Here is an 11,502-nt window from a genome sequence, read left to right as displayed (position 1 = left end):
GAAGGATCCTTTTCAAAATGGGATGTAGAAATTAAAAAAAGATGACCACTGTTAATCAACCCACCCCTCTATTATAAAAAAGAAGAACAATCTTGCTAGACTTACCTATAAATGTGAACTCCCGCTACCAGGATGGAAGAAATTAAATTTTGATGGAGCCTGAAGAGGGAATCTTGGAAAAGTTGGAATATGATGTATAATAAGGGATGAAAATGGTAACTGGTTAGCAAAAATAACCAAATCTCTAGACAAGGTGATGAACAATATTCCAAAGTTGGAAGAAGTTGAAGAAGGAATTAATCTTAGCATTAAACTCAAAATTCAAAAACTTATGATCGAAGGGGACTCCCAAATTATTATTAATGCTCTTAGAAAGGGAGTTACCCTTGGGTGTTGAATTCCAAATTAGAACATATCATCAAATCACTATCTACATTCGAAGAAGTTAAATTCTCGCATATATTCAGAGAAGGTAATAAGGAAGTCAATAAATTAGCCAATTTGGGTACCAATGGAATTAACACCCTATCTTTTAATCATATCATAGATTTGTATATTTGATTTAATTCATCATAATTGAATCACACTTATGTGTGTGAATTTATTTAGTTTAAATTGGGTAGAGTACCTAAATTTTATTAAAATCTTACTTCTAAGTGATCAATATTCCCATGATGAAATTGAGAGGAAACATTGATCATTGGGATGTCATCATCATTATTTCGTGTTTAGATTTTTCTCTCATCCCTATATATTAGTGTATGCAAAACTTAATTTTCATCTTATATCGATCAATGATAGAGTCATAGGTTGAGGTCAGGGTTTGGCTTTATGGATTCCAACATTAGTCTTTATCATGCCTTTGAAAATCGCACTATGGCTTTTTGTGGGCCGATAAAACTAGAGAGGTGGAATTGGCTCCTCCGGCCAATTGATGACATGAGTCTAGTAGCTATTAATCATGCTTTAGGATAAGGGATCTTTAGCTATGAATACTCCTAGAGGACTAATAGTGACATAGTAGGGCTTTGGGTAGGTTGTTTAGCCAGGGTGAGAGTGGAGAAGTGGGATATTATTAGGCTAACCAATAATATTTTTGATCCCTATTAGTTAGTAGGTTTGGAAATTGTTGTCATCAATATCAATGCCAAGATCTATATCTCCCTCCCTAATTATTATATGGAATTTTATGTAGATAGTTCAAAAATTGGTAGGAGTTCTAGATATCCATGCCTAGTAATTAGGGATAATGTCAAGTATTTATGTGAATGGCTGAGAATGGAGTTGAGTATTAACTTCTTATTAAGGTGGAGGGGAATTGTTGAAGACCCTGGTAGGGAATGGTTAGCCAACTACCTCAGGGTATATGATGCCTACATTCATCTGGATGTAGACTTTTCAGGCTTGGAAGAAGTGGAATTTTGTTTGCCCAATTATGATAAATCAAGCAAGGAAAGAACTACATTTGAATTCCCTCCAGGTTCAAAGACCTCCTCGCTGCATGAAACCTCAAAAATTATTTTGGTCTTTAAAAGAACTTGATAATCTCATGTACTATGGATCATTGTTATATTGACCTAGAATTTTGTAATGTGGGTCATTTTGTTGGTTATATCGACCTAGAATTTTGGTTTGTGCTCAATTAGTAGCATGGTTTCTTTCTATAGATGTCTCTATCGAATACTACTTAGGTTAAATTACTGCATGTAAGTGGAATGTAATAGTGTCCCCTCTTATTTTATTAGGGGCATTTTGAAACTGTATATATCAAATTTTATAATATAGATATACGTTATGTAGCTAATTTCTTGCCTCTTCCTATGGTATCGATTGGAGTCTATGGGATGTGGCCTATCCTAAATTTTCTTCTTATTTTGAATGTGTTGAATTAGGGTTAATTTCTACCCTCTTATTTTATTAGGGGCATTTTGAAACTGTATATATCAAATTTTATAATACAGATATACGTTATGTAGCTAATTTCTTGCCTCTTCCTATGGTATTGATTGGAGTCTCTGGGATGTGGCCTATCCTAAATTTTCTTCTTATTTTGAATGTGTTGAATTAGGGTTAATTTCTATTAAATTTCTCCCAGTTTGGCATTAATCAATTTACAATTTTGTGCATTTATTCAAAACAATGTATATGAAATGTATATTTAGTTTACCCCTCATTTTGCCATGATAGGATTTGTAATTGTTTCCTCCTCTTTAGTTCTGTAGTGGTTTGCTCCCCCTGTCAAAGTTGTAATTCGTATTATTACCCCTAATAATCATTCATTCTATTAATCATCACATTATGCATTAATCATGATAAAAAATAGTTTATAATCTCATACTCTAATTTTTGATAATTTTTCAATATCTTTTAATATCAGTAAATAACAAGGAAAAGTGATTAAAAATAATAATTAAATATTTTTGAATTCTAATAATAATGAAATCTATAAATTACTCTTTATAATATCTTTATGGATTGGGCCATCTTGATCTAATATTAAGGTAGTGATGGATTTTTTTATTTTTCTTAACCTCTAATGTTTGGCTTGGTTGTGGTGATATGTACATAGGGATTGGGTTTCTATTTCCCTTTAGCCTCATGTCAGTATGATAGACACATATATGAATTTTGATCTATAAGATTGTAATTTACTGAGGTATGCCCCTTTTACTTATGTATAATATAGGACTTCGGTCCCGGGCAAGACTGGAGGTTTTCTTTCCCCATTCTTTCCTACCAGTGCCCGTTAGAATGGTGGACAACTTGTAATTTTGATTTAATTAATAAAAAATTAATCATGGCTATGACTGTTTAACGATAATAAATAAAAACATTATATAGCCTCATGTTCCCTTACAAAGACTACTTACGAGAATAATATCCCAACAACTAAATATCTAATTAATTAATTAATTTAAACTGAACTTAGAAACTAACATAATTTAATGTAATAAATCCAACATTTCATAATTTCTTACTACAAAATTTTCAGAGGATACTCATCCAAATTGAGCTTGTGCCCTAAGCTAACCATCATAACCAAATCAAAATAAGCCATGTTTAGATACTCACCTTTGTGTTGGGCAAAGAAATTCTACTTCATTTTATTTTTTATGCATTCACCACTTATATTTATCTAATTTTTACTGGATTCATTAGGGATTTGATTTTTTTTTATTGTGAAAACTTCAGAAACAATAATAGTTATATTGACACGTTCAAATTTTCAAGATAGAGAAGTTTAATATTATTTTGATTTCTAGAAATTTCAATTTAAACTATTCTTCGCAAAATTATTTTATTAATTTAGAAATATGTGCTATAATTGATTTGTCCCTCTATTTTATTTATATAATTTAACATTTGTTATCTGATATTTCACAAAACCATACAACACTTTCCTGCTATCTTTTAGCAGTTTCCATGTCTCCCAACCTCTAATGTCTATAAAAAGAAGAGGGTAGTGTGTATTGTTGCTATCTTAAGCATAGTGATGGCCTTCTTTACATTGTTTAAAGGGGAATTTGGTAAAGCTATCTCAACCAACGATATATTTTCTTCAACATTCATAATTGAAGAAAAAGTTAACAAGTACCACATAGTGGCTTAGTACTTGGCTATAGTAAAAGATAAATTAGAAATAATATTATGTTATTTTTTAATTGTTATATTTTTAATAAAAGTATCAATTATTTAGTAATTAAATTAAAATATAACTTTAACTTTAATTTAATTAATTTATGACATCTTATTAACGAAATTATAGTTAATATATAATTATATATTTACTCTATATAATGATAATAAGAAATTAAAGATCTAAATATAAGTGTTATAGATTTTTAATTTAGTTTAAATAGTATTTAAGTATTTCATTTCTATAATTTTATATAGTACAAAATTATATAATTATGAATATGTTTTAAATATAACTTGTGAAAATATTATGAGAAATTATTATGGATTGATTTTATTGTAACTTAAAATATAATTAAATTATTATAAGTACATGAAACATTATTATAATAAAAATTAATTTTTTTTAAATAAATTCAATTTAAAGTATAATATATAGCACGATTTTTTTTTACTTAAATATTTATTAATAAATAATTAATATATAATAAAATAAATTCTTTAAAATAAAAATATGTTATATTATAATAGATATTTATAATAATAATAATATTATTATTATTATTATTATAATAAATTGATAAAATATCTTATAGACTAATAAAAAGGTAAAAAATTTAATGAAAGTATTTATTTGTTTCTAACTTTCAAAAAAAAATTAAAAAATATTTAATTATTCTTATAAGAAAATCATACAATATGAACAAAACCTTAAAACTCTCTGCAATAAGACCTCAAACAATCTAACCAATCAAATGAAAAATAAGTAATTTCTTAGTAATATAAACTTAAAAATAATCAATTTCATGATATAAAATGTAAAGTGTATAAGAAATAAGACAAATGGAAGCTTTTAATTGGTTGATAGATTTAAATTTTAATCATAGTGTTATTCAAAAAGTGATACAATAGTACTTAGCCAATTAAAAATAATATGGATGTACTTTGCATCATATTTGTCATATTCACTTTTCATCACTCAAATTTACTTTCTCTTTGTCCCCTTCATTTGTATTGATACTAACCAATTTTTTTTTAATAATAATTATTATTCAGTACTGAACGAATGTTAAGAGTTATCTTCTTTTATTACTTACCTATAAGTTGAACTATTCTTTTACAATTCCTCAATGAAATTTTTAGAAAATTTAAAATACTTTTTTAATAATACAATGATAAAAGGTTTGAAAAAGTTGTAACTATAGTTAATTAAATAAAAAATATTATTATCTTTAGATTAGAAGTAGTAAATATTATTATAAATATTTTACATATATTTTAATATTTTTAATAATAGAATTAAATTATTACTCTTAAATGTCATTTCATATTTTATTTATTGATTAAAAATAAAATATTTATTAATTAAACTTAATTAAATTATATTTAATTAAATTAATTAATAATTATATAAAGCAATTAACTATATTAAAATTTTATTAATAATTAAAAAATTTATAACAAATTAATTAATTAAAATAAACTAAATTTAAATATATTAAAAAATTTATTAATATTTAAATTAACTTATTAATAAAATTTATTGATTAAAGTTATATTAAAATAAAGTTTATAATATTTTTTAAAAAAATCATTTATTTTTACAAGGCTCATCGGCCTTTTAAATACAACCACCCTATTATTACAGGGCCTATAGCCGTTGTGCTACTCTATACCACTGTTGTTGCAGTACCCTGCAATTTGTAGAGGTACTATTGCTTTAAAAGTGATAAGGGGAAGAGGTAGGTAAAATCTGCCCCTCCCTAACTTATATTAATTTTTTAATTATTATTATTATTTTTTTATTAAAATGTGCAAATAAAGATTTGTTTCAATAAAAATAATTCTCCTCTTCATTTTAAAATATGTTTTCTTAATAAAATGTTCGAGCATTAATCTGATAGGGAAAATATGGCCAACTAGTTGTATTTTCACTTTAAATTTTCTTTTTTCCTTTAATTTCAAAACCCATCTCATTTTAAATCTAATTTGTAAAATTACTAAGTAAGGATTCTAAGATTTTTAATCTCTACGTATGCAGAAGAAATCAACATGCATACCAGTAACTCCAAATTAAAATATTCATCGTAAACAAATTTAGATAAACAATTCACAATGACAAAGAATATAGGAATAATAAAGAACGTAATTTACTGTGCAAATTAAAACATAAGAATCTACCTAGATTCTGATGCTAAATCCCAAACACCCAAAAGATTTGTGAGAGAAATTGCTTCTCTCAAAACATTCTCTCTTCAAAAATTCCTTCCCCAAAAGTTGTGATCCCTCAAAAATGAACACTCAATTGTTGATAAGGATTTCTCACCTAAATTTGAGGCACTAATTGTGCGATCACCCGAGAGGACTCCTTGCTTACAACTCTTTAACTCTTTATTATCTTTCTTTTATGTTTCCATGCATGTTTCTTGCAATTAAAAATATTTTTATTTAAATTCATTTAATTTCTCTTTTTAATTAATTTATTAAAATTTAATCTCATACATACTTTATGCAATTTTAAATTTTTTTAATAAATTAATATCTTTTCCATGCTTTAATTTTTTTTGAAGCATTATTTGATAAAATATTTATTAAGTAATAATAATATTTAGCATTTATTTAAAAATTATCTAAATATATTGTTATTAAATTAAATAAATATTATGCTCTAAAAATAAACTTATAATTCATCTTTAATTTCAATTGTTTTTATTTAATTAATTTTCTAATTAATTAAATATAATTAAATATTAAAAATATCACAATAATTTTCTATTAAATTAAATCATTAGTTAAATCTTTTAATCTAACTTAATTCATAGAAAAATCACCAAAGACCTATAGGACAAAATACGAAAACCCATCATAGAAAATCACATACAAGATTAAACTAAAGGGTTATAATCACAAATTTATGTCATATGATGCTTTTGGAAGGCAATCAACTTATATTTTTATCCTAATTATCTAGGAAAAATGGGTTGAAAGGTTAGGATTTGGACTTAAGAATTTATCTCCCCTCTCTTACCATTGAGATAATGTGATAGGGTATGCTCATCCTAGCAATTCAGGGAAGGCGATACTTAGTACCTATAGTCTACATAAAATCCATGCATGTACAAACACATATATGCTAAGCTAAATAGGAATTGGTAGGAAGTGGTGCATTGTGTAGAACCTAACTAGAAGGTGACTACGTCTCCTTTCCTTAACCACATCAGAAATGTCATACATAAAGAAAATATAAATGTACACCATACACATGGAGTATGGGGTAAGTATCCATAAGAAAACACATATGATAATCCATCTAACTAATCATCATCAATAACTAAAATCACTATAATAATCATCATGCATGCATGAAGTATAGAGTACCAAGTAGTCTAATCATAAAATCAATTGAATATGAAACAATATCTAATAATATGAAAGATAATGCTACTAATCATCAAGCATGGAATTGGCTTACAAGAGTTTGGCAATGACAACAAAATGCAAACAAGGGGCAAGCACTATAGCACACAAAGTCTGAGGTTGCACGTGTGGTGATTTGTGAAGACTATGTAGTTACAATGTTGTGAAATTATGAAAATATGTGAAGTAATGTGTATTAATTTATCTGAATAAGATCCTATTGTAATTCTAAATTTAGAATGCCTCAAGGTTGACTCAATAAGTTAATTTGAGGACTTGGTATAAAGGAAAGCATTTTTTTCTTTTGATTAAGGATGTATAAGTGTATGTGACATTGAAGCAAAATTGCAAGTGTAAATTACGTGTGAGTAAGTGACCTAAGGGATTTGTGTGATGCAATTTTTTAGATCTAGTATTGAGATTTCAGATGTATTTAGTGTAGTAGAGGCATGTGAATGAGTGAAGTGATTAAATTTGGCACAGAGTACTAGTGGAGAATTGATCACTTGGTATTATTCTTGCATAAATAATATTAATGCCAGTTGGACAGTGAGTTTGGTGGTCTTGGCCCTAAAGCTATTTGGAAAGTAGGTCCTTCTGCCTTTTCACAACTCCTAACAAGGTTGCACAACTCCTAACAAGGTTGGATTTTACTCACAAGGACTCAAAATATTCTAAGAGGGACTGACATGTGTACTGAATATATTTTATTGACTCCAAATAGGTTCCATCCTCTTGCAAGGAATTTATGTATTACTACATCATTTTTTAGGTATCATCCCCACTAGGGTTTTCCCTCTAATCAAAAGTTTCCCTAGTTAACAAATCTGGTGTTATTGTGTATGGTTATCCTCTTGTAGTTATTGCACTTTTTCATTACATTTTCCAAATTTAATCAAGATAATTAAAGCATTTGTTATTGCATAAATTATTCACACCCCCCCCCCCCCCCTTAGTTATCTTCATCAAATTTACTTTCTAATAGAAGTGTTATTTTCCATGATAGGATTTATGTCACTAATATGAATATTGGTCTAATCAATATTCCTATGAAAGATAGATGCCCTAGGATCAAAGAAATGCATAAGTCTATGACTTTTTGCAACTAGAATGGTATAAGTAGGACTCAAAGAGATTACACTCATACATAGGGAATGAGAGAAAATATTAGTGTAATGCACTTGGAAGAATTTAAAGAAATATGAAATCCAAACCAAGAACAAAAACATAACTATCACATTCAAAATTGTAATGTAAAATATAAACAAGTAGATCTAGATCTAGTAAAGAGATATATAATGTGCATAAAAAATTGATCTTGAAAAGAGGATAAAAATACCAAATCAAAATTATGTAAGAGGAATAATTTTCACCAAAATGTAGAGTGATATATTGGGTGAGTAATGCAATATAAACATACTAAATGAATTAATTTCCCATTTAATTGATTATACATTATGAGGGAGGAATATCACCAATAAGCTCAAAGAGATATTTAATTACTATTTGGGAATAAATCATGTCCAAGCCACCAATTAATTAATTGAATTAATTGGGAGTGATTAAATAGATATAATAGACAAGCCACTAAAAATGTGTAAAAAAAAACTAATACAAACTAATATTGACTTGAAATTTTCAAAAACAAAATTACAAGAAAAAATGCACATTCCTGAGAAACTTTAGCAAAAAATTGTTGGGTTAGGTCAAAAATTGTTTTTTTCCTAAGGATAGGTTAGATTTGGTTGTGCATTCCCAACACTTTAGACAAAATTTTCGTTGGTCCTATAAATGTTCTTGTGCTACATAGAAAAGATCTAATATATTAAAGATATTCTTGCACATAAAAATTTGGAAAAAGGGTTTTCCTTTATGTAAAATCCCTATTTATGATTAAACATTGAAACATTGTAGAAATTATATTATTAATTTAGCTTTCATAAAACCCCCCAATGAATATATTTAGTAGGTGCACAGACAAATCATGAAGATGATTGAATGTGCCTGGGATTCAAAGAATTGACCTTGGAATGTGACTAAGGCTCAAGGATACCCTCACAAATGACTAGTTCTATAATCATAACTCCTAGGTCAATAATGTAGAAATTCTTGACAACAACATGTGAAGAAGAAAAGACAAATATGAATGATTCATGAATCTTCTTGATTGATTGAAAAATACCTACTTTGATATCATGGTAGATACAATTGAATCAATTAGAGAAGATTTCATTTAATTTTATGTATCTTATAGAAATGGAAACTTGGAGATATTGAACTGGATGTTGGGTAAAAGCATAAACCTATCTCACCCTTTTGTAAAGGAAAAGGCTAACAAAAGTATAACTATTCAACTTTAATGTCAAAAAATATGTATTATTATTTAGAATTTGAAAATTAAGTAAACTATTGAAATGTGTAGAAATGGATGAAGTTTAGGATTATAATTTTTAATAATTATTTGGAATAAAAATTGATATATTTTTCAAATTTTTATAGGTAAATTTTTTGTTGCTAAAAAATGTTGAAAAGTAGGGGTCTAGTTCCCACCACAAAACTATATGGAAATAAACTTATTTCCCTTTGATCTCAAACTATGTCATAGATAATATCTACAACTAGAACAATAAAAAATAAAAAATTTGCTTTGGACCTATATTTTCTCCTTTATTATTATTCAAATTTCAACTCACTTGAAATCAATAGTTTTCATCTCCCACCACAATTTTCAAAACAAATTTATTCTAACAAGAAGAAAAATTATGCATTTTAGAAGAGGACTCCCTCCTCTAGAATGTCATATAATTTATAATTTTTGTTGATATAATTTAATATTTTACTCCTTCTCAAAATCAACATATTTTCGAGTGTTAAAATATGTGCTTGTAGAATTTTTCAATTACACTATACTATATCTAATTAAAACTCAATAAACTCTACATGATAATATTCTTGACTTCGAGCTCTATAAAATGGTGTTTATATGTTATTAAAGAAAAATTCATAAAAAATATTAAGAGTTATTGAAAGGTCATCTTTCTAAAATAATTTAATTTCTTTATTAATTAGATACAAACTAGTATAAAACATTAACTTAATTGATATTTTCAATTGGAAAAGTGTGAGACCATGTAACCTAGCTAGAATAAGTTTATCTAGATCATATGTTTGAAAAAAATTGATTTTTAGATAGAAATACTCTAATTTAGTCATTTTGATAAGTTAGCTTGAAAGGTGACATAACTTTGTAATTTTACCCTATTAGCCTTCAATTCTTGAATTTAACTCCTCAATTTCTCAACTTGATTTCTTGATTTCTTGATGGATAGCTTGCACTTGACTATGGCATGCCATATTAGTGGAGAGGAGGTTCTTTCATACTTCAATCCATCCATTTGGGATTGAAATTTGATCTAGGCCAATCAAAATCAAAAACCTCTAAGAAGACCCCAATATTGAGCTCCAAGATAATTTTGGCCCAAAACCTAGAGACAGGTGACCATTAGTGATGTATCCTAGGTAAACTAGCTTTAAATTTTACAAAGATGTTAAGGATAGTGAATATATGTTAGAAAATAAAATAAAATTTATAGAGATCAAACCTATTAGATGGTCCAATGGTATCTTCACAATGGGTGACTCAATCATCAATATCAGTTGTGATTTTGAAATGACAACCCTCATAATAATTTTTATTTATGATTAAGTAATTCATTTTTCTATTTGGGATTTCATCATGTTATCACCCTTGTTGAGGACACACTTAACTTGAACATTCCTTAATATAAATTTTCCTTCAAATTCCATGAGGCTAATTTCAATAATGATGTATACTTTTTTTATAATAATAGTTTATTTAATTTAGTTGTGTGAGGATTTTGTCTTTTGTTGGTTGACATTGATTGGATTTGTTTGAGTCTTTCTTATTACATACTATATGTGGATGGTTGGTTTTTTATGGTTTCACATTAAAAAATTTCATGCTCTACTTATTTTAGTGTCCTTATTGAGTTTGATTTTGTTGGAATCAATTTATCTTTTTTCATACTTAGTTTAATATGAATCAAGTATAGGGTTAATACACCTTGACAAAATTTTGGAATTAGGGTTGAAGCTCAGTTTACTACCAAGAGATTATATTGGTTTTCAATATCTATTTCTCTCATATGGACAGAAATCAAATATATAATTGGTAATGAAATGGCTTGTTCACAAACCCTCTTCTATACTATATATTAGGTAGTCTCATTTTGTAACTATTATGAATAACTTATTACAAGATATGCAGGTGATATGTCTCATGATGAGGAATTGTATTTTTTCTAATTTTATTGATAACAATAATATGTTGTTAAAGTATATACTTCAGCTTGGATATATTCCAGTTAGTGGTTTATCTCCATTTAGTAAATTTAGGATAAATGTGAATATAATTAAAAAAATTTCCTT

The sequence above is a fragment of the Cupressus sempervirens genome, chromosome 6 (genome assembly GCF_028749045.1).
Source record: "Cupressus sempervirens isolate cs-2001-9-10 chromosome 6, ASM2874904v1, whole genome shotgun sequence".
Classification (NCBI taxonomy): domain Eukaryota; kingdom Viridiplantae; phylum Streptophyta; class Pinopsida; order Cupressales; family Cupressaceae; genus Cupressus; species Cupressus sempervirens.
The sequence above is the reverse complement of the archived record's forward strand: the minus strand, read 5'-3'. Positions refer to the sequence as shown.